General features: G+C 31.7%; 1 protein-coding gene across 4 annotated transcripts in view; it reads right to left on the bottom strand.

The window, feature by feature from the left end:
* Nucleotides 1–24380, bottom strand: part of LOC125073822 — a 64301-nt gene extending 39921 nt beyond the window's left edge. For all 4 annotated transcript variants that reach the window (XM_047684915.1, XM_047684918.1, XM_047684917.1 and 1 more), the window contains exon 1: nucleotides 24108–24380. The gene's annotated coding sequence lies outside the window, so the exon portion shown is untranslated. The remainder of the gene's footprint in view (nucleotides 1–24107) is intronic.
* Nucleotides 24381–25346: the final 966 nt, after the last annotated feature.

The following is a 25346-nucleotide window of genomic DNA, read 5'->3' on the forward strand; positions in this document are numbered from 1 at the left end:
CTTAGTATTGTTGTTCTCTAGCCTGAAGCATGAGTGAGCCAGAGTAACTATAGGCCTATCATCCTAGTTTCCAAAGCTGATGGCACACTGGCAATGGACGTAATTATAAAATTACTCAAGGCGCCAATGTCTATGGGCAGTGATGCCCACTCATTATCAGGTGTCCTATTCTTCAGTCCGGGTGGGGATGACCATTTACTATCAGATAGATTTGTATATAAAAAATAAATACATATATTTCATAAGAAAATCGGTAACATTTGAATAGAAAATTATAGTATCAAATCTCTGTCCCGTTGCCAAGACATTACATAACGATCATTCTGTGTTCGTTCTAACCACTTAGCGGAGCAATTACACCGAAAATGACACACTTAAATCTTTACGATTCATAAAATAATTTACGTTTCAAAGATAAAGGAATCATTTCGTGTTTTTGAATTGGATTTTCCGTGCCCCTTATTGTCATAGCTTTGTTAATTAATTTCTTTGAAACGTCGAAAGAATTTGAAATTGTTACATTTAACAAAAAAAATGAATAGAATTTTAATATCGAAATTAACACAATTCGTACATTCAACACCGTTTGAAATGTTTAAGTGAGATTGATGATCTTTGATGTTTTATTTAGGTTAGTATATATTTAGTTACATAAATTCTTTCACTGTTAATAAATAGGTTAATATCTTTATATATAGTTATATATCACTAGCGACCCGCCCCTGATTCGCTCGGGTTGTACTAATTAGACGAACAAATAGTGTCAGACTTGTCTTTAGAGCTGTTTCTGAACATTTCACGTTATATATTTTTATCGATAAAAGTGTTCTAGTGACTTAGCCATAAGTGCTTCTTCTCCATAAATTTTCCTGGCTCTGATAGTATGTAAAGCCTGTGGGTCCTGAACTTTTCGTCGGTTGTATCAGGTTTGCAATCCAATCGGTTTTGAGAGCAAGGGAACAGAACCTGTGTTTGGCCATACACCTGTGCACTATAGTACATATCAACCACGCAATTAGCTGGTCTTCCTGAAGAGTATTTAACTAACATGACTGTATTTTTAGACATTGAAAAAGAGTAACTACTGAGTTTCTTGCCGGTTCTTCTCGGTAGAATCTACATTCCGAACCAGTGGTAGCTTTACTTTAATTAGTTTGTTAAATGACGATTCAAAAGTGCTTGTAAAAGCCTACTTGAATAAAGCATATTTTGATTTTTGAGTGTTTCCGTGGGCAGAATCGATCTGGACGTCATCATTATTATCATTTCTTTTAAATTAATTTTCTGGAGTTTTGTTTTTGTTGGTGAATTATGTAGAATTTCAGGTCCATTGCGTAATAAATGACATGATTTTTGTGACGTATCACAACGGAAATTTTAAAGAAGTGTACCAACTAGATACTATCTAGTTTGAAGTACTTTCAGGTTTTCGTTTATTTTTTTGTAATCTTTGCATTAATATGTCCTTATGTTGGTTGAAAGTTACGTAGAAAAACTGAAATAATATATATTTATATTTAATACATAAATTCCCGACTTATTTACGAATGCTGACTATTTTAGAGCCGCATCCTTTGCATTTACCGTTTTGCTAAATATTTTTCCAATGTGATATGTTCCGTTACAGTCTCTATTTGTGATATTTGTCAAAAAATTGTTCCTTATTATATTATTTCGAATTTCAGTTAGATGATATTGTTCCAAAAATAAACGATCAAAAAACGTATTTGAAAATACAAATGTTAAGCCCTTTTCAAAGTGACAACATTTATTTTTTACGCTATTATAAAAAATCCGAGGTTACGATGTTTTTCGATGGAAATATGCCATTCTATTTCCAGTTCACAAGACGGATGGATTTGCAAGAGATGTTATTCAAAATGAAGTGTTACATTTTTATGAATATAATTTAGAGTATAATAAAACTATATTTTATATGATGCGAGAATTTTATATGATTTGTTGATGTTATATATCGTTTAAAAAAAATGAGCTTCTGTTATCCTAATACATTTAAGATGTTTCTAAAAAACGAGAGCGTGAGACTACATATTCAAAATCTGTATTATAAAAAAAAATGTTTTAATGACTGATTTAAAAGCTTTTAATCAAATTGTGCCAGAATTAGATATTACAAATAAAGTCTGTCCTGTCTTAAATAAGCTCAATAATTGTATACAATTTTGCGCACAGATCTTTACGATATTTTACAAAGCGACGTTTAGTAACTGATTCATAATTTAAGAGTTTGTTTAAAAGAAAATCATCAGGTACCCTCAGGCATGTCAGTCGTTAAGCGCAAATGATTTAAAAACCAGCTTCTATGTTTTTTTAAATATAATGTTCTAACTGCTTCTTGCGCTCCGAGTACAATATACAGGCTCAAAGGTTAATGACGGTAGAATTTCAAGAAACAGTACAAACCTTTAGTAACTTTTAGGAGACAAGTTGGTTGATTTTGTACAATTTCACTTCATGTGTTTCATGAATATAAGTAATATATTCCAAAACACCACGCCCACAAACCGTTCAGCATTCGTTTCGTTGTTCTGATGTGGTCGATGTTTTAATTTTATAAAGTTTCAACGCAAATAAAATCCTTAATGATACACATGTCTTATTTTATACCACGAAAACACTTAACAGAAGAATTATATTAAACAAACGTCTTCAGAAATAATGAATGATTTTGCGTGTTTCCAGTTTATTGTTATTTGGAGAAGTTTTCGTGTTTGTTGCGTTCAATTTGAAGCGAAGTGGTTCAATGAGAGACTGAATGTTAACCAAGGAACGCGGGTTAAATCCGGGTCATGGGTTTAATTTATGTTTATAATTCATCTCGTATTCGACTAGGAATTCGTATTTGGAATCGAGGACGAAATTTTGCAACACGTGTATCCATAAAATCGTTCTGGATCAGCTTTGTGGAATAATTAGCAGGTTCTTAGTGGTAACTTTTCTTTAAAATTAAGTTTTAACAGTCTAATCTTCAATGTAAAATGTTATATAAGTTCTTGATCCTTGCAAATGGCAAGAAAAAGAGCTGAGCATCTTAGCTCTGACTCCATTGTCATAATCTATACTAATACATAATAAAGTTGAACAGTTTGTTTGTCCGAACGTGCTAATCTCAGGATATACTATCTAATCAGACGATTGAAAAAATATTTTTGCATTTTTATTAAAAGAGATAAAATAAAGACTGCCCATTAACGCCCCATCTCAGCAGTAACGGAGCAGCAAAAAAGCGATCATAAAGCTTATATGGTCTGTGTTCTTTGTGGCAGATATTAACCTGAGAACAGGTCGTCTTATATTTATAGTGTATAAATCTTCTTTGACCTGCTTTCTCTTTAGCCGACGTAAATAAAACATCCAAATATCCTCTAGTTTTTCGAAAAACGTGTCAGGTCAAATATGTGGAGAATCGAATACAGTTTTCAGTATTTCGAAATACAGTGTTATTCAGTAAGAACTCACAACGTATCACACACGTGTATAAATGTTATAATGGTTGTAGTAATGTCGCATATCACTTTCTGACATTTCAAGATCGTGTTCTGCGGTGAGTTACAAGTTTGTTTTTAACGGAATAGTTCTTGAATTTTTGTTTTGGAATTCCCAATAATTTTAATAATTCGTTTGACATATATTTTTGTAAAATATAATTATCTACAAAATATTATTATTACTGTTTCATTGTGAAGCACTGTTCGTGAGATTTTCGCAAAAAACATTTTGTACCAAAAAGATAACTTGGAGTATAAACCAGTGTAACTTAGAGGCAATACAACAAATTAAAAAAAAAAAAAAAACAAGAATTTATTGATTTATTCTTGTGTCTATGTAATAATTAATTTAATGTCACATTTTGTCAAACATTATAGGAAAACGTTATCGTTATCTATGATCTTTTTCCATTTCTCAGTTCAGAAGTCAATACTGTTCGGTTCATTATGGAAGTACGTAAACTTAAAACGCACTGAATAAATGTTTCTAAACAAAGGCTATTTATAATCATTTCTGTTTATGTTTCAGATGTAAACGTTCTGGTAAACGCTGCGAAAAAAACCGCAGATATTTTAAAATAGATTGAAAATCTACGCCAGCAATCATCTCAAGTCTACGAATACGATGTTTTTGGGTCTATTTGAAGCTTGGTAAATCTTCACGCGAGATCAATAATGACAGTGGTGAGGATAATGATGTCGTTCTTCTGAACAACTTAGAACAACGTAGATTTTGGTTACTGCGACCAGTATAACAGTATGTGTATAACACAGATATTAAGCTTAGTCTGAAGGGAACGAGTTTCCAAGGAAAGGAACTCTGATGCCAAAGATTCTAATCATATTTAATATATGTACTTAATTGAAAAAAAGATCCACTGAGTTTCATTCGCCGGTTCTTCTCGGGTCAGGGTGTTTCCTTTTCCGAACCGGTGGTAGTGTTTAATTTGACTATCAATAAGTAAGTATAATGCTTCTATATTGAATAAAGGAATTTGAGTTTGAGTTTGAGTAATACTTAGTATTGCTGTGTTTCGGATTGAAAGATAAGTGAGCCATTATAATTAGGGGCACAAGGAACTTAACATCTTAGTTTCGTAGGTAAGTAGCGTATTGTCGATGTAGGAGATGGTAACTAGTTCTTACAGAGGTTAAAAGCGAAATCACTAACATGGCATTTGAGGAATTTTACGCAGCGACCCTCAATATGTACTCCGCATTGATAGAATGTAATATTTCAGTTTGGACGGATTTGACCGAAAAAGCAAGAATGTACTAACCGAGCTGTTTGAAATTTTCATCTTTTCAATTAGTGGACGTCCATTGACATATATAAGTTTTCCGACAGATTTCTGCAGAGGAATTTATATTGAATTCCACCTGTGTCGTAATTTCAAATCATAGGAATTATAATAAATATTAATCACCAACAGCCCGTAAATTTCCCACTGCTGGGCTAAGGCCTCCTCTTCTTTTGAGAAGGCTTGGAGCATATTCCACCACGCTGCTCCAATGCTGGTTAGTGGACATGGATATTAATAATACATAAATATTGATAAAAATACAATAGCTATAGTATGTATATTGTGATGATATCATCCAGCCGATTTTGGTTATGGCGGTCAATCTCATGGGAGACCAACCCATGCAGAACATGTTATAGTGCACAAATGTTCGCAAAAACACAGGTGCACTTTCTATTCCGTCACTGACACCGAAAATAGTTCAGGCATAAGGCACTTCTCTGCCTCGGAGAGCAAGTAAAGCCAACTTCCAAAGTTAGGGCAATTACTGACAATTTTTCGACATAAAACTCAATAACTCGTAAGGCATTCAATGCATGTGTATTGTATAAGTCTGTAGGAGTAAAGGCACAGTTAATGTAAAATAAATTGCTGAATTATAACATTAACCAATTTATCAGTAACTAGTAAACAGTACTCAGTATTGTTGTGCTTGAAGGGTGAGCCAGCGTAACAACAGGCACAAGGAACATAACATTTTAGGTCCCAAGGTTGGTGGCGGATTGGTGATGTAAGGAATGGTTAATATTTCTTACAGCGCCATTATCTATAGGCGGTGGTGACCACTTACGATCAGGTCGCCCATATGCTCCGCCAACCTATACCATAAAATAAAAGATAATATGTAACGCTAATTACAATGATAGTAACATAAAATAGAATGTATTAAAAAAAGAAAAACGTCTGTCATTGTGTCACTTTATCTTGGAGACGGAAATCACTAAAATCATTCAAACAACAATGAAAACACAGAGCGGATGTACATTTAGTAACATTAAGCTGTCGTATTTGTTATTTTAAACTATTTTCTCTTCGCTATTAGTAATTTTATAATCCTAATCAGCTGTGCCCGTGACTTCGTGATTCTCCTTCTCATGACTTGCAGATTTTACTATAAACTATTAATTCTGTATGAAGCAGCTTTTGTGATATTTTTTATTTATTTATTTAAAAACTTTATTGACCAACAACAAAAGTTGGAACAAAAGGCGGACTTAATGCCTGAAGGCATTCTCTACCAGTCAACCTTTAGGCCAAACAGAAAGTCATGAAGGCGGTAACAATAAATTTTACAATAAATACTATAATAATAATAATAATAATGAAACAGAAACATAGATAAAATATTATATATATGCATGAGAATACACATTTATAATTAACATAATATTAAGTCGTTAATAACATGATATTAAGTCGTTGGTGAAAGGCACCCGACGGCGAAGTGGTGGCATGCGCGAAGGCTGCGCGCGGTACCGGAGATTATTTAGACATTGCAGATACTTTATTATTATTATTTTATACATATACTAAAATAAAAGTCTTTACTCCTTATTACATCAGCTATCTGCCAGTGAAAGTCCCGTCAAAATCGGTGCAGCCGTTTCAGAGATAAGCCGAAACAAACAAACAGACAGACAGACAAAAATAGTAAAACAAATGTTTTTTTGGTATATGTACCGTGTATACATACATATGCATTTAGAAAGCGGTTATTTTAATATTACAATCAGACACTCCAATTTTAGTATATGTAATGTAGAAGAAGATTATTATTATTATTTCAACGTTAAGGTTTCCTTGCAATATCTTTTTAGCAGTTACAAGCCACTTATTAGTTATTCTACTAGGAAATATCAATGATGTTCCGGCTTGAATAGTGAGGGAACGAGTGCAATGAATTATACTCGTAAGCACTAGAGACATATCTAAGGCTGTTAACAGGATATTAATAAAAATGGTTTGTATTCTTACACACCATACACCATACATCTTAATACTATATCTGTATATATTAGCCGAGATGGCCCAGTGGTTAGTACGCGTGCATCTTAACCGATGATTTCGGGTTCAAATCCAGGCAGACACCTCTGAATTTTCATGTGCTTAATTTGTGTTTATAATTCATCTCGCGTTCGGCGTTGAAGGAAAACATCGTGAGGATTTCATTAAAATTAGACACAACGAAATTCTGCCACATGTGTCTTCCACCAACCCGCATTGGAGGTTCGATTGATGATTTTAAAGTCATTTGGAAGGTTCGAGCTATTCGCGTACCAATGAAAGCTTTTTGTTGTATCGAAGTCATGTACAGTTGGCATAGTAATACTAGTTCACAGTTTGTTTTGGTCTGCTTTCAGTAGAAAAATACAACGAAATGTATTCATTTGTTGTATACTTTAAAGTAATACTATCAAAAAGATCTAAAATAAAGATATATATTTTTTGTAATTTCGACAGGAAGTTAATTTGTCAGTGTTACTAGTAGCGTGGGACGGGCTAAACAGATACTCGAGAAAATATTTTTCACTCCCCCGCTGACAGTGTTACTCGACAAGAAATATGTCTAAATGCTACGTTGTATTCGTATTTCACGCGATATATGTAAATATCCTGTCAACCTTAGAAAAATATATATTAGATATGCCATAGATATTTTTTAGGCTTATTCAATTAAAAACGACACACAATCTTTTATTTGATATTAACACATTCCGCGCGTTACGAGCACTATTTCGCCGTATTTGACTATCGAACTACGCGGCAATCAGTTGTCCTTGTTTTGCGCGCGGTGCGGGGGTTGATTTTATAGGGTCCTGTGCACATACAAAAGAGATAGGTATATTCCCGACATGCTTTCATCAAGTAGGTTTTAATTTTGCAGAAAAGAAGTACGGCATATAATGTTGCCGTAACGCACAAAACCGAATTTTTTTTTTAGAATTTATGGGTTTTCATGTTGTTATGAGGCTTCGAAGTCAAGTGCTGGTACGGCAAAATACAAGCCGTAACGCAGAGCTGGCTTTACAGGTACGGCAAGTATAGGAGTCGTAATGCATAGGAATTAAGTTTCATATTTGCACTAACGCGCGCAATGTGTTAAGTAATCAATTTATGAAGGTGTTCTAAAAACAATTATCTCTTCCATTACGGTCACTGGTTAAAGTTATCAAATATTTTTTATTTCTTTCATTAGGGAAAGTAAGCAATACTAATTTGGTCCAGTTATTTGCCGTCTATTTATATACTATTAATGTACCTTAATTCATTATAATTAGTAGTATAACTCAATATCAAAAATATGGGAGGGAGATCATTTATGTGAACCAAAAATAAAAACGGACCTAAAATTGGTCCTTGCATATTAATCAAATAAAATATATTTTATTCATGTAGGTTCTTTTGAATCGTCATTTTCTACTATTATTATTATTATCAAATTAGGGAGTCTGTATAATCTGGAAAACAATAGCATACGATCTCGCCCAGCCCATAGTTAAATTTGATAAAATACATATGTTTTTTTGATTTAATCTTGTAAAATAGCGATACAAGAGTGATTGTAATACTTATATTTATTGTATACATTTGTTTTTATTATTTACAATTAAACTGTGGGAATCTTTAATATTTAAATTAGTCAGATGGGACTTCTATTGTGTCTTATGGTCCATGCGCTATGCAGCAATGAAGCGATAACATTAGTATTCCTACGTACGAAGCAAAAACTATTTGATTATTTATTATATATTTTCTTCATCTTTCATTTTATATTTCATATAAATATCTTTTTAAAGACATATAAAATAAGAACCGATGTAATTTGTGTACGTGTGCTTCCCGGTGGCAGAAATGGTGAGATTTCTGACTCATGACTGTAAGTAGTCACCGCTCATAGACATGGACGTCGTAGGAACTATCTCTTATCAAAATAAATACCATTTAGATCACCAATGCACTAAAAAAATTGGGCACTACGGAGTTTTGTCCCTAGCGTTAGTTACGCCAGCTCATTGACCTTTCAAACCAGACCACGACAATACTTAGTATTTCTGTTTGCTGTGTGCTCATTTGTATACGATGTGGTGGGTGGTACTCATTCAGACGGGATTCCAAAAAGCCCTGCTACGAAGTAAAATGAAGATCATGTCTAGTTTTAATAGTGAAAGCTAGCGTGAAAATTGCTAAAAGTGGCGCGGAACTTTGCCAATTTTTTTTTTTATTTGTTTAGCATCAAGCGTTATGGGCACCTGGTCACCTTCACCCATAGGCACTGGCTCTATATAATATATGTCTTACACCATTAATATGCCGTTAACTATTGGTTTTATTCTTTTTTGGTTCTCTGTCATTATTACTATTAAAATATATATAATATGTACATACATAATACCTAATAACACTAATAATAGAAATTTAGATTCAGTTTACTGCAAAAAGTTTGGTAAAATACCAGATTTAATATAGTTCGATGCATTATTTTTATAAATGATTAAAGCACTGACTCACTTGTCACTCAATAAATTATGACTCGGTGGGAATTACAATTAACGTTCTCGGCATTATTGTCACTCTTTCATTACTCATTCTCTTCTAAATTTTTCATTTCTGACATGAACAAGAAAATAATATTTACAAGTTCTTGATATAAATATTTTAGAATTGACAGTTGGGTATTTAGCTCTCTTTAATTTTTCGTTTTTAAAGTTCGTTTTAGCGATGTAAAATATTGGTGAACTGAGTTGTGTGACTGTGAGGGTATGGTGAGATATTTTTAAATAGTGTCGACAATTATTGATTAAAACCTATAATATAATAAAACTTGTAAAATAGGTTTTGAAAATCCTTGTTCAAAATCAAATCCATAAGAAACCGAATATAATAAATTACTAGAAATTATTTTTCATTAAGCAAAGTCAAAGGTTAAAAGCTAACATAGTAATTATCACGTCACAACAAAAAATAAATTTAATGTAAAACATTTACTGAAATAAAAATATTTTTATCTCATTATAACGTTTGAAATGATCGTAGGCACGTTACCGTTTCATAATTTCTGCCAGCTGTAAAAATAAAAATTATACATAATTCATTTTAGGGTTGTCAAAAAGTTTAAACTCGCTTATCTCAAAATCTACCAGTCGAATTTCAAGATATTATTTTTCAGTTTGAGAAACGCTTTATTTATAAAAGTTATGTCTTATTAGTACTGAAACCGATTCCAAAAATAAATTAATAGATATTAGAAGTAGGTATCTTAATAATATTAATATCAATATAATTATATTGTTTTGATTTTAATTATATAGTTTGAATAATCTGTCCTAATTTTATAAAGGCGAAAGTATCTCTGTTTATTTAACAAAGCCAAGTTACTGAACAGAATTCGTTAAAATTTGGTGTGAAGCCAGTTTGAATCTTAAAGAAGAACCTAAAATGCGAGCGCTGCTGATGGCCACTACTACTATTAAATTTTTGTTAGCCTTCTAAATTTGCTTCTTAATGAAAAAAGTCTAAATCCATTATAGATATAATATTTTACCGGTCCCGTTCTGTTCTCAGTAGATTTATTACATCTAATTTAAATGGAATCTTTAAAGTCCCGCTGAATCTACTGTTACAGTTTTCTTTCTTTTAAACACTATATACTTTTACAAAAAAGAAAAAAAAATCGGATTTCCATTTTTGAATTTGCTAAAAATATGTTTCGGTAAAATATCGACGTAAAGCAAAAAATCTATCAGCACTTCTCATTATTACCAGACGAGCGCTGACAGATTTTGTCGCTTCAGTATCTATATGACATATTGTATTTTTTTTTATCGTTGTAGTGGAATAGTGTTGTTTGTCTTCCATCTCACCTGATGGAAAGTGTAGATGAAGACGAAGGTGGTACACGCCCATCCAAAAGAAACCTGTTCACTCTACTCTTAAAGGTTCCAGAGTTCATTATGTATTCAACTTATTCCATACAATGAGTGTTGATCTGTTTCAAATGTATATTTAAGAAGATGAACGAATATTTATACGAATATAATTCTGAATGAACCTAATGATCATTTTAAAATTGTATGATTTTTTATAGATTAGTAGTGCTTAAACCTACACTAAAAGTATAATACCTCGTCTTAATGCCTTCAAAAGTGATAGCAGGGCTGGTTTATTTTTTTGTCTGGAGGATCGGAATCGATTCAACGGGGAAATGTTAATTGTCAGTAATACACGATATATGAAGAATATAAAATTGGCAAGTTTCGATTTAGATATTGTGACAGCAACTGACTACAACATTAAATGACAGATACAGACGACAAGACACGACATCGTCTACAGTTGGTAAACTTCAAAAGATAAGCGCAATAATATTAACAGTGCTCTAGTCTGCGGTGGCAATAATTGTGACCGCAACGACAAACTATAAAGGCACACTTTGAAGTTTTTCACATTGGTTGCGACGTGGTTGTTAAATCACGTTTCCACTTTTGAAAATGCACTAGGAAAGACGGCAAAAGATATGCGATGGGAGGCATTATTGTTTTCGTAGCGGTAGTGCGGTCAGCGATGGCTGTAAGATACGTCGGCAAGCGACATTGTCGCCGCGTTCTAAAAATATTTTATATAAAACTATCAGAACCAGATATGCTGATATAGCTTAGTGTATTAGAGACGAGCCGATGAACGAACTCAATCCTGACAAACATTACTGATGAACTGAACATATTCGGTAGTGAAAGCAAAAATTTAAAAATGATTAGTAAGGAAGCATTTATATCCATCAACTTGCACTAGAGCAGTTTGGTGTAATAAGCTTAAAACAATCCCTTCTCCTTTTTGGGCAACAGTAGAAAATTTTCAGGCTGATAATACTTAGGAACCAGTGCTAGCACTTGAGGTCAGCTAGATATGCCGTTTGCGGTTGCTTTCGAAATTATACCTTTAGCCTCAACTGTACCACTTAAACTTTATAGACTGATCATAATATGGTATACTAAACTAGTTAGCAATCACAAATATAAATGACTACCTCGCCCGGTGTTGCAGTGCAGTTTAATTGTATTGTAAACAATTATCCGATTTGTAAACAATTCCACGTTGATGATATTCTAACAGAAACCTTCATGCTAGTGCCAAAATCAACTGTACAAAGTTTAACACCATCGGCTACTTATGAAATCAGTCGCCTACAGAGAATAACTGGCGAAAGAAACTCAATTCAAACCGAAACACAACTGTAGTAAGTATCTATTGTCGTTTGACGGCAGAATTTCTAATGTTTGAGTGGTACCTGAAAGGCTTACACAAAGTCACCAAGTAAAATAACATTCGTTTTTTATTAGTATTAGTAATTCTTTTGTAAAAATTAGTATGTCAATCTAAAAATATTTTAAGTTTTTTAAACTGATATTTTATCTCAATAGTTTAACCATGAGTTTTCACCACGACAAACGTTACTACCCCGCCCGTAGGTCGTAGCGTGATGTTATATATTAGTAATCTTTATTAATGAATAGACAATCTTATGCAAATAATTTTAATTTGATATAGAGGATTTATACAATTTTGTAAACTTCTAAGCGACAACCCTATTTCGAGAACATTCAGGGATCAGCTAGCTTCCCTGAACGAATAAATAAAATTACGATTTAATTTCCAGCGTTGTAAACAGGAAACCATTTTAAGAAATTAAATAAACAAAGTCGGTTTCATAAATGTATATCTGGTAATCAGCCTTGGCACCTCTTCGGTTTCGTCATATAAGTAGATACTTATATAAATTGTTCGTCTGTTTATCTTCCTACCTACGTGTTATGGGTCAAGTTTGATCTTGGGAATAGATGAAGTATAGAATTTAGATGCGAACTATATAATAAAATATTAGTAAAGGTTTTTTTATATAGACATATTTTTTTGCTCTTCTCTTTATCGCACCTCGAAGAACGCTCTACCAGCAAACCTGGTCCCCTCCTTTTATAACCTGGTTTTAAAACGAGGCGAGAAGGGAGATTAGTGCAGTTCATTGTCCATGACTGTACTGGCCGTTTGCACGGTTGGACTCCACTACCAGTTACCATCAGGTGCAGTGGAGTCATGTGCCTAACCAAAGTACATAAAAAAATTTCAACCTATAAAAAAAATAAGTCCGAGCAGATTAGAGCTTACGACATATTCGAAGTTGTGCTTATCTGACGCTGTATCTGAGGAAATGTAAAATATTTCCTCTTACTAATAACACTTATCTTTAATTAGTTATCTGAGTACTTTTAAGATATTACTAAATAAAACGTGTAAGTTTATATCGTCAATTTCCATAATTTATTAAAATCAAATTCACATAGCTTCAGTTGTTTTAAGAAAGAGTGGAACACCGTGATCTTGTTGGGAATCCGGGTTTTATTACTGAGTGTTTACGTTCTTATACTTATAATTCACCTCATATTTTGCGGAGAAGACAGTGAGTTTGTTATCAACAGTATATTCGAGAAGCTCTATTATCACTAAAATGTATTGTATTAGAAGCAATTCTTCTTTTGTTATGCGGGAAAAGAAAGATGAGGACCCGTTACACAAGCTTTTACTTACTAAGGGCTACTACTGATCTAATGTTCCTTCTTTTAATCATTATTTAAAAGACACTCATACTGAGGAAAAACTCATTCATACAAACTGAAAAAGTTTTGATAAAAGAAAGTTTTAATTATAGCGTATATTAGTTGGATATGTAATAAAGATATTAGAAACAAAATCAGATATAGTTTACAAGCGCTATTTTGTTTTCAATTTCGTGCAATGAACATGAAATTACTAAAAGAAATATAACGATAAGGTTAATTTCGTCAGACGTATTGTATTAGAAGATTAATGCACCCGAGACTTTTGCTATGGTACAGCAAAAATCTTGCGATGATCGAAGTCTTCCACTTATTTCGGTCTGCCTGTCATTCGCCAAGTGACTGGATAAGGAACTTCACGCCAATAGCAATGTAAATTTACAAGCAGTTAAACGAAATAAATAATTCTTATAGCAACACCCTCCTACGTCTTATCTGCGTTCCCTTGACGCAATTCAGCGCTATAAAACAAATAATTGATCGATTTTTTAATAAAACTACTCTAAAACCCACACGTTAGTCATTGTAACGCCAAATAACCGTCTTTTTTGGTTTTCTGTTAGTTGATATGAGGATTCAAATTGAAAAATTAAAATAAACTTTATTCAAATAGGTTCTTAAAAGCATTTTTCTCAAAGTTGACACAGATTTGTAGGATAGATAATAGGAAGAAGAATTGTCAAGAAAGTCAGTAATAACTTATAGCAAATAAAGATTTTTAGTAGGCTCAGTGGTCTTTTTTTGTTTTAACATGATGAGTTAGTTTGTAAGAGTAATATTTTTAAGACTTTAATGTATACCTATATATAGAATTATATTATTTGTATATCATGTTGGGCTCCGAAATAAATAAAATCAATAATTCACTTTAATATTAATGAATAAAACTTAAGGACCAATTTTAGGTCCTTTTTTATTCTTAGTATACATAAATGATGTTTTCTATGCTGTTGATAGTGAGTTGGGTGAAAATGGTTTAAAATTTAAATAGAAGATTGGACCCACACTTACTAATAAGCGAAGGTGAATAAAAACTTGTAAATTTTGAAATTCTTCTTGCATTAATAGTTGGTTAAAGAATTTGTGTTAGGGTCAAATTAAACGATGGCTAGATAATGTATTTATTGTGATACTCTCGTCATCTCTAGTATAGGAATAATGTCTTCTAAATTAACAAGACCTTGAACGTCGACTGACTTTGATCTTGTATGAGCCAGCTTACTTTAAAAGTCATTCAGTACCGTAAAATGCCGGAACGGTTCGAGATTTATAATAGTATTATAATAGTTTTATGTGTCGAACGTTTTACATAAAACGTTTTTTTATCTGTCGATATTAATAAAAAAATAAATTACGATTAAAAGATTTCCGTTCGATTTTAGAACGTGTCTATTTCGAGTTGGTTTGTCGGTTATTATTGTTTGAGTTCTTTTTTTGAATATAATAAAAATAATTGCGTTTCGATATTCGCTTAGTTTGCCAAACGCAGACGTGATTAGAAAGTGCTTAATTAATAGAATTATGTTTGACTCATTTGAAAGATCCGTGATGATCTATCCGATAGAACACGTGGATATTAAACATACGTTTAGGTACAGTTAGTACATGTTATTCCAGTTTCGTTTTCAAAGCTTGGCTCAGTCAGTTCCTCAAACACCGCGGTATCTCTGTTTATTATACATAACATTAAAGCTCTCATGCTTGTCATGTTCTGAAATGGTTACAATTCTCGCCGTAAAACGGACTCGTTTAATACGACGTAAATTACAAGGAATACAGTAAAATTATAAATGAATTCGACATAAATATTTTTACAATTACTTGACCGTATTTCTAGCAGGTTTCGGTACTGAAACGGAAAGTCGATATAGAAATGGTTCTCACCGGTAGTATTGCAGAATTAGATATCAGTAGTAGACTTACTTATTTATTTAACACTTTATCTATATGCACAGCACGAAATAGAATTGTACAAAAGGCGGGTTTGATGCTAAAAGCATATTCTATCAGCCAACCTTAGGAAGTTCAGGAAAGGATGTATGTAAGTGGGCAAAAGACAAATAAATTAATCGATATTAATCTATAACTAAACATATACTTTTATACTTTTTTTTTTATTATAAAGAGGAAATACTTTTTTGTTTTATATCGATTAACTCTGAAAATACTGAATCGATTTTAATACACATCTCATAATTAGAAAGCTATTCCCGGAAGAAACATAGGACACGTATGGTTCAATAATAATAAGATTCCTGTCTGAAATAATGATATATGTACCTACTTCATGCGGTTGAAGCAAGACACAGATAGTTTAATAAGGTATATACAAACATGAAAATATACATTCAATTTGAATATAGAATATTTTGAAATTGAATCGCATTTATTACTCTGTGGTTGAAATCAATATTTGAATTCAATGATTTTAAATTGCTTTAAGTATTTACTTGAATCCATATTCGAGACTCTTCCTTTCGCGTTTTTGAACGTAATCACCAGTATTGAACGTTTTAGTACCACCGATCTTTAGAATTATAGAGCTGGAGAGTATGTTTGGTTCAGTGCACTAATCTTTGGAACTACAAGTCCAATTTAAATCGATTTTCAAACTTTTTTCATGAAGTTTAAATGAAGTATTAGCCATTTCAACTAACATGGCAATCAGTTTGAACTGAGCATGTATAATCCAAATTAAAAAAAGTGGAGCCACAGTACATAATTTCGTTTCCATAATAAGATTCACCAGTTATTTTTAACTTGCCTTATTAAAAAAATTAAAGTTTGTAAATAAATACGAGATTTTATGAAATATATAAAAGCGTGACCATTGATTTCTAGGCAGGATATACCTATATCATTTTCATTGTACTTGACATACTCTGTAATTTAATTGGTGGAAAAGAGTAATTACTGAGTTTCTTGCCGATTCTCGACAGAATCTACTTTCGACTCTGTAACATTGTTCCGATTCAAAAGTGATATTTTGAACCTACATAAATAAAGAAGAGTTTGATTTTATTAAATATAAATGGAGCGTTTTCTTTTTCTTTTTCAGGATAAAGTGAAATTGCCATCTTTTCGTGCCTATTTAGACTGTTTAATGGATTTAATAACTTTGGGACTACACAATATATATTATACGGAATAATAAAACTATTGTCAAGTTAATATAAATGCTATCTTATTGTAAAATATAGAAGTTCGAGTTTCATTAAAGTTTCTTATGAAATCTTAATCTGTGGTTAAAACTACAATATACTATATACTCAAAGATCAAAAGGCTACGAATAATATAAAATTTGTAAAAAAAATGACTTAAATACCTATTTAAGAGTATTTAAGAGTACAGAGTACCTACTCTGACAAAATAAATAATAAATAAAATACCCAAGCTGAAAAAGAATTTTATTCCTTGTATTTTCACTCTTTGGGATAAAAATATTAATAATATATCATCATCTGCGTTTAAATAAAAAATAAAACGGCAATAAGATATTTCTACTATCCGTAAGCAAATCAAATCATTTTTTCAATATAGCAAACGGATCTAAGACGATAAACACAGGAAATCTTTATTGACGATCATTATGAAAATCTCATAATCGAGTTTGGTTATTCGAACGATAAGAAAAAAATACTCAGCAGAAATCCAATATATTTTGATGTATGATTGAAATGGCATTGAACCCGTAACAAACAAGATGTATGTGCAATGAAACAGTGATAAACTACGAAATATGCCTATGACGTCATTTATAAAGCTGAGGCCACACTGGATGTATGAATTCCATTTAAATTTAAAAATAATATTTCTATTGATTATAACGGAAATTGACTTAGTTGTTTATGTAATAAGTAAACACTGAATAAGATCAATTTGATATCACCGTCAAATTCAGAAACGAATTATTTTTTAAAGTTTATAGGTTAATTACAATTGGCATATCCTGTTCGTTGATTTGCATTTATTGTCCAAATACCACAATACATAGAGAACCTACTTGATTATATTTGCACAAATATGGCAAATAATGCCAATAACAACAACCTGACCACCTCTATGTCCAGATCAATGGAATCAAATATGGCAATTGTGTTAACCAACATTACTTGGTACTCTGGTTGAAATATACTGACTTACTTGTGGGTTCACTCTAACGGTTGATGGAGTGTTTATAATATTGCTGAATATACCAAACATTTGATTGACCAAAGCGATACCTCTATACCAACTCATTCAAGTAAAGTTGCCTTAACGTACGAACAAACAAACACTACTACAATAACATGTTAATAAAGAATTGTATATATTTGTGAACAATACATTAAACGATACTGTTAACATTTTGATACCGCAGATGCCATTCAAAAAATATACTGAAATATTCTAAAGATCTGTTCTCGATTTAGTTTTAGGAGGATGCGTTGAAAGATTTAATATCCACCTGCTGGTAGCCCTTACTTTATACGAGATACAAAAACTATTCGAATTATTTAGTTTAGTTTAGACGTTTTTATTTAAGGTGAAAACGTCTGAACTCCATTTTTAACAACGATAGAAAAATAGTAAAAATTTACTTATAAACAAGGTTTGGAAGGCGAAATTCGGTATGCGTTCCCTGGATGTTATTTATCCAAATAACACAGGTTTTAGCAAAGTATTATGTTATTTCTTATTCAGACCTAGTCTTATTAAGACATGTTATTGTTTAAATTGTAATGAATAAGATTTTTATAAGCCTAATTATTATGCCTCTATGAATCATGTGGTGTCTGTGAAATATTTTGAAATCTAAATTATAAACTTATTTAAATACTTATGAGCTAGAATAGTGATATTAATGTATATGTCATTGTAAAATTATTTGTCGAAAGTTGGTGAACCGTAATATACCTTTTTGGTATATTACGGTTATTATTAATAATATAATTTCAGTTAAATTATAAACACTAACGTAACCTAACCGAAATATATTAAACTATCGAAATTTAAGAGTTAAATCACCGTTCACAATATTTCGACAGTTTACAATCTCGCGAGATAGATTATAATTCTACGGTGATACCTATAAGATTACGAATCAAATGATTTCTAAGCGTCTGCCTTTGTGCTCTCATAAAAGTACAGAAAGTAGGCCAAGATATACTTCAATACTACAGTTGCAAATAAAACACAAGACAGGACAAAGCACCCGGAGATAATAGGATGCCGTGAGTGCTCGTCTAGTCAGCGCGTGACATATTTTATTCATGGGTTGGTCCTTTAATAGTTTACCATTTTGTAGATGTAGATTTCTCTACAGAACGTATAATTTACAACCTTTTTTAATACGACGGATTATTTAAATTTTTCGATAAAAATTAAGCAAATTAATTATACAAAGAATCACATATTACAGCAAAAATGGTTTTGTGTTTTTATTTACTTTATCCAATGGAAATGAGTCACGTGATCTCACCTTCGTCCGCACATCGGCTCTGAAGGAAGTATATAATCGTATGTATGCAATCATGGGGCTGAAGTGTTTTGGCCGAGTTAATCCTTCCACTCTTTAAACCAGCACTTAGTGCGCTGCTTGCTAAGCTTAGAATTAAAATAATTAAATACTTGGCTCCAAAGCTAGACATATGTTACCTGTATCAACCTAAGTTACCTAAGTCTTTGGCCACTAGTACTATGACAACCAAACGTTATTTCCTTTCATAAAATTATAAAGCACATAATGATTATTATTTAATAATTATTAAATTTATTATAGAAACAAATCTACACCGCATCAGCGTGGCGGAATTTAATCCTGTGCATTTGCCGTAGGCTATTAACGGGCTTAACATTTTTTATTTTATTTTATAGCAAATGGGTCATTTGATGGTAAGTAGTCACCATGGCTCGTAGACATTGGACACTGTAAGAAATATTAACCATTTCTTACATCGTCAATGCGACACCAGCTTTGTGAACTGAGCTGTTATCCCTTGTGCCTGCTACATTACACACTTATATTAACAGCCTGACAATTTCCCCCTGCTGGACTATATAACATTCTCCTCGAAGGGAATCCTTACCCCGCATATTCCACCACGCTGCTCCAATGCAGACTTGGTGGATACACATGTGGCAGAATTTGGTTGAAATTAGATACGATAAGCTCATGAAAATTCAATGGTGTTTGCCTGGGTTTGAAACTGCAATCATCGGTTAAGCACGCGCTCTAACCACTGGGCCATCTCGCTCAGTACACAGCCTGTTGTTATACTGGCTCATTCACATTATTATTCATACTTGTATTATAATTTAGATCATTCGACAAGAGATACATATATAATATTTTATTGTTGTATGATATTTAATATACCGGAAAATATTAACGTTTGGCGGTAGAATGAATGATAATCTGTGGTTCCTACCCGGAAGTGGTGACAGTAATGGTATGTAATGTATTACGGTAAGTAGTCGTAGGTGTATGTATATATAAATATTTATATAAGTATTCGTCAGTAAATAAATAAAATAAATGGAAGATTAACTATTAATATTTGAAAATCGACTAAAATTATTTTATTTAATTCATTTATATTGAAGATATTTATAATAACTTGGGCTTTTTTTAATTAATTGTCATTTGGCCGATATTTGAACATTATGATTTTTTTTGTACTTAAAGCTTAAGTAAATCATTTCTGATAGGAAATGCTTTTACACTGAACGTGCTACTACTTTTTTTTCTTAAATCGTACCTTGGTCTAAAATTGTGGCAAACAATATTCATTATTCTGATTCGATTTAGTTTAATTAAACGTAGCATTTTATAAATAACGGATGTTCTTAAGACAGTCTAATGTCTATCTAGTAAGAGTTTCTATGGCGATTCATTTATGATACAGTCAAAGAAATATATAAACTAATATTAACGAAATAGCAGTGTTAATATACATGAAAATATATACAAATATATATAATATAATAACAATGATACACTTTATTACATAACAATACGTAACAGTAATAACAATACAATAATGATACTGCACAAAACGCCTTATTGATAAAAGCGATCTCGTCCAGGCAAAGTTTGGGAAGAACTGGTGTATATAAGACGAATATATATACAGTATACATATAGTAAACATGCAAAATAAATGTGTATTACGGGTAATGAGCGTGGTGTTCGCAGAGCCGGCTTGTACCGATCAATATCAGCGTTACACATCACTGCTTAGGAAATTTCTTCAAGTTCGACCAATATCAAACTAATGTGCAGCCGGCTGTCTGAAACAAATATATCTGGACTTTGTAATTATGAATGTTGATTATTTTAATGTAGGGTGTGAGTGTGAGAGCCACGACTCAGTGGTTTGAACACGAATCTTAAACGGTGGTTGCGGTTCAAAACTGAGCAAGTAAATTTTGTATTTATCGGTTTATTTGTATATAATATATGTAGATATCGTATGAATATAAATAAAATAAAAAAATGTTATAACATATTTATATATATATATATATATATATAGAAATTGTTATGTTAAGAGTATAAAATATAAAAGACGTGATAATCCCATTAAGGGATTCCTTCCAGAAACATCTATATTTCTACGGATTCACTTTGTCATCCGTTGTCAGAGAAAAGCTTTCGTAAGATCCTCTACGAAAAAAACTGAGGGATCTCTACGTTCGGCTAATACAGGATTTATTTTTTATTTTTGTGTATACGAGTAATATTTATTGTTAATAATATTTGGAAGATACATTAGCTATTTATTAAAAAGAAATGTATCTACTATGAAAATCCTTAGTGTTAAGAATAATTACTTTATCTAAAGATTGTATGTATGTTATGTTAGGTATGGATGTGTGCTAGCCGACTCTTTTATAGTCTGTGGAGGGTCTGTAGCACGGTCGGTCTGACATCGTGAGCCAATTAACAGCCGCTAAAATGACTCACAAAATTGTTCCGATTGGTTATGTATGTATGTGTGCGTGAGTGTGTGTGGTTGCGTGTGTGTGTTTGTGTGTATATATGCTTATAACACTGTTACTGGCAGGAAGTATAAACCATTTCTTACACCATTAATGCGTCGCCAATTATGGAATCAAAGATATTATGCCTTTCAGTATACTGGTACACTTACCCCTTAAACAGAAATACAGCTATTCAAAGTATTATTTTAACGGTCGAATAATATAATTAATTTTTGTACACCAACTCCTACACTTAACTTTATAATAGGTCAGAAATCTTAATTATTATTTAGTTTTTAAATTAAATCATTATGAGTTCAGATCCTTAATAATTTAATTAACATAGCATCATTATATTATTCTTCAAGAATGAATACTGAGTTTCTTGCCAATTTATCTCGATCTGAATTCCGAAATAATAGTACTATGATAATTTGAATTCAATTCAATCGTTTAAATTGACGATTCAAAAGATCCTATGCAGTATATTTTCTTGGTGCTCATAGGGAGTAAGATTATCTCTTAAGCTGTCGTGACATCTCTTACTTTGTTGTATAAATTATTATAATAATTTGAATTTAATAACGAAACTCTTTTTATATTTATTTAGAGGTTTTCTTTCACTTTACATTATTTCAATAACGGTCAATTTTAATTTTAATTTTTATTTTAGATAGAGAGAGAGAGATACTTTTGTTTTGTGTGACAAATATATATTCAAATATATATCGATTAAAGTAATGCAAATAGTCGCGAACATCTCAGTAGCCTTATTCAAAGACTTCGTATACATAGTGATAGTTCCGATTTGAGCATTTTATAAGTGAATGAGGAGAACCGAGCAATACAGTGCGCAACCTGTAATGTTACTATTTGTAACACAACATCAGTGAGAGAAAAATCGTGTATTACAATGTGCAATCCTGTAATTATTCTCCTTGTAACATTACACCGGCGAGTGAAAATAACCAAACATTACAGTACCTGTAATGATACTATAACCTCTAAACTGTAATGATACTATTTGTAACATAACATCAGTTACAAAAAAGATGCGAGCTTTATAGTGCACAACCTGTTTGATACAATTTGTAACATTACATCAGTGACAGATAAGAACCGGAAATTACAGTGCGCAATCTGTAATGATACAATTTGTAACACATTGTAAAAACAGCTGATTCGACTGCAGGTGAATGTTAAATTGTTTCATTACGAATGCTCGTCTGTCAGTGAGGCAGCACTGTAACGTTATGTTCAAAATCGAATCTTACAGTGAGTGACCGACGTTACATAGATTGCGCGTATTGTGTATATCATTAAAAATCAACAGGCAAATGAATAGAATTAATGAAATTGTTTGTTAAATTAGTGATAGGTCGTTTTATATGAGAAAGCAAACGAATTACTCACTAGAAATGTTGAACAAAACGATCGCTTAAAAATAAACAATTGTCTACGTTATTTTCCATTCGTCAATCAGCGTGACGATGTGACTTATGTGATATTGTATGCCTCTATAACGGATGTATTGACATATGTATATATTGAACGACATATTGAATGTTTTATATTGGCGATTTCTACAAATTTTTATTGTACAAAATTTTATGCTTTATCTCGAATCGTATTAAAAGAGGTTTTATCGAAATATTAAGACTAAAGTATCTCACGGGTGTCTGCGCAAGGGATCATGTGACGTCTCTATCTCCGAACAAAAGTAGTCGGTACCGTTGTCTTTTTAGTGGGTATTCTCCAAAGTAACTAAAGCTACAGCTCTCGGCAACAGCGAATCCCACTTTTTTACTTCATATGGGGGACGTCGATTCCGTTTTACCAGTTAAATAAAAAAAATGCATATATGATTAAAAATATCATGTCAATCTACAATATTATATTTTATTATAAAATACGCAGTACAAACTTCTTTCATTAATGATGAAAATGTACAAAAAATATCTATTAATAAGCATTTAAATGTAAATAAAATATAAATATAACTAAAGTATTATTTCATCGCATACTGGCTAATCACCAGCAGCGCTATTCTGGGAAAACTCACTTCCTAATTCACTCGTGAAATTAAAAAACAGATTAATAGCGATACGCTATTTTGATATCTATATCCTTTAAATGTAATTAATATTACATTCAATGTCGCCTAACACTATTGGACGTTTCAAAACCGTGTTCTGCGGTGAGTTACGATTTTGTTATACTGCACCAAAATTGTGTGTTCAATCGATTGCATAGAACTGATTTAAAATTCAGTTACAAGGTTTCACACTTCTTAAGAACTAAAGTTATATATATTTATATATATTGAATTAAAATCATAGTGTCGTTATTAAAACTTACTTTAAAGTTTTTTATATAATATAAGTTTTTAATAAATAATCGCAACGAACTAAATTGCAATGATTTATTCCATTAGACAAGTGAATAATCATGTTTTCAGAAACAAACTATTTTAATACTTTTAATGTAATGTTTTTATAATTTAAAACGTTTATTAATATATATATTTTATATTAAAATATTTTGGACACAAATTTTGTTCATCATTTGTTAAAAAAAAATCTTAATATTTTTAAATAAAAACTTTTTTTTTTTTAAATATAAATGCTTGAGACGGTCAGATAATAAAATAACATTATTTGAAAAACAAAAAAAAATATATATTATGAAACCTTAAAAAAATAAATAAAGTTTGTATTACCTTAACAGAAAAAAATAACTTCAGCACGCAAATCCGAAACGAACCACAGTTTAACAAAACAAAACACAATCACTCACTGAACCATTAGAATAATTTATTATATTTATAAGGGATATTAAGCATGGTTACTTTCTAACCGACGCGGCGACCACAGTGTTTAATTTCAGAAAGCAGATAGCACGGTTTTCACTCAAGAAATCAGCACAGAGATTTAGTTGGAAGACGTCAGTCTGAACGTTGTACGTTATCTTGAGCATCGCGATTTCGACTGGCTAAAATTAACATTGTTGATCAAATGCAGCGCAGGGCTGCCAACAGCTTTGTTTCAGATATTTTATATAAATACAGAGTTTCATTTAAATGTCATATAGTATCATAATGTAATTACTGTCGTCACTATTTTTAATATGATGATTTATACCATAAATGCAATTAGGGTTGACAAAAGTAAATATTTTTCGCTTAGTAAAATGTCGCCAGCATACCCAATTCTTTTTTCTGGGATATGTAATTTTCTTTATAGTTATATATATAAATTATAAATTAAGATGTCATTGTAACCTTCGCTACTTAAGTTAATTAATTTTATACAATTTTACTTGTTGGTAAGCCGTTTTTGCAAGCCCGTCTGGGTAGGTATCACCCACTCATCAAATATTCTATCGCCAAACATTACAGTACTTAGTATTGCTGGGTTCCGGTATGAAGGGTGAGTGAGCCAGTGTAACTACAGGTACAAGGAACATAATATCTTACTTTCTAAGGTTAGTGGCGCATTGGCGATGTAGAGAATGGTTAATATTTCTTACAGCACCATTGTCTATGGGCGGTGGTGATAACTTACCATCAGATAGCCCATTTGCTAGTTCTCCAAAATATATATTAATATTAAAAAAAATCAAGTATTAATAATTTTAGGACAGCTAGTTTTATTAATATATAATATATATAAGAAAAAGTTTTATTATATAATATAAGTAGCAGCGCTTCGCAGTTTCACAGCTTTATAATAAACAATTTAGTTGAAATTTAAATTTAGAATATTGACGTGACAAGCGTAAACTTCGTTTTGTCTTTTAATAAATATAGGGCTTATGCTTCTGCTCCTATACATTTTATAAACGCAAAGCCTAGGTTAAGCATTTTTATGAACAGTTCTTCTACCGTGTATCGTAATAAAAAAAAAAAAAAACAAAATATACTTTATTCAAGTAGACTTTTACAAGCACTTTTGAATCG

This window comes from Vanessa atalanta, chromosome 25 (assembly GCF_905147765.1).
Source record: "Vanessa atalanta chromosome 25, ilVanAtal1.2, whole genome shotgun sequence".
Taxonomy (NCBI): domain Eukaryota; kingdom Metazoa; phylum Arthropoda; class Insecta; order Lepidoptera; family Nymphalidae; genus Vanessa; species Vanessa atalanta.